This window comes from Candida theae (genome assembly GCF_024610275.1).
Source record: "Candida theae strain CBS 12239 chromosome Unknown scaffold159, whole genome shotgun sequence".
Taxonomy (NCBI): Eukaryota; Fungi; Ascomycota; class Pichiomycetes; order Serinales; family Debaryomycetaceae; genus Lodderomyces; species Lodderomyces theae.
In genome coordinates this window covers 1,369-2,055 of record NW_026261334.1, presented here as the reverse complement: position 1 = coordinate 2,055, position 687 = coordinate 1,369, and the positions used below count along the sequence as shown (strand labels likewise).

Genomic DNA, 687 nt, shown 5'->3' with positions numbered 1-687 from the left:
TGAGCCACCAAGCAGCTCATCGGAACCACCAAGCAGCTCATCGGAACCACCAAGCTCATCGGAACCACCAAGCTCATCGGAACCACCAAGCGCATCTGAACCACCAAGCTCATCTGAACCACCAAGCAGCTCATCTGAGCCACCAAGCAGCTCATCTGAACCACCAAGCAGCTCATCGGAACCACCAAGCAGCTCATCGGAACCACCAAGCAGCTCAGAATCTCCAAGCTCATCCGAGCCACCAAGCAGCTCATCGGAACCACCAAGCAGCTCATCGGAACCACCAAGCAGCTCAGAATCTCCAAGCTCATCCGAGCCACCAAGCAGTTCATCGGAACCACCAAGCAGCTCAGAACCACCAAGCTCTTCTTCCGAGCCACTAAGCAGTTCATCGGAACCACCAAGCAGCTCAGAATCTCCAAGCTCCTCAGAGCCAACAAGCTCTTCTTCCGAGCCACCAAGCAGTTCACCGAAACCACCAAGCAGCTCAGAACCGCCAAGCTCTTCATCAACTGATCTATCATCATCTGTGGGAGTTCCACCATACCAAAATAGCACCAGTGCTTCGCAACCCTCTTCAGGACCAAGCAGCATTCCTTCAGAATTGTCGTCTGTCCCAATCACTTCAGAACCAAGTAACACTGGCTCACAACCAGCATCATCCAACACTGGCACTGGTAACTCGTC

General features: G+C 53.3%; 1 pseudogene across 1 annotated transcript in view; it reads left to right on the top strand.

The window, feature by feature from the left end:
- KGF57_000235 overlaps positions 1-687 on the top strand; it is a pseudogene marked incomplete at both ends in the record, with an annotated part of 2,055 nt that continues 1,368 nt past the window's right edge. Inside the window, one exon of the mRNA in view lies at positions 1-677. The product of the transcript in view is annotated as an uncharacterized protein (mRNA). The remainder of the gene's footprint in view (positions 678-687) is intronic.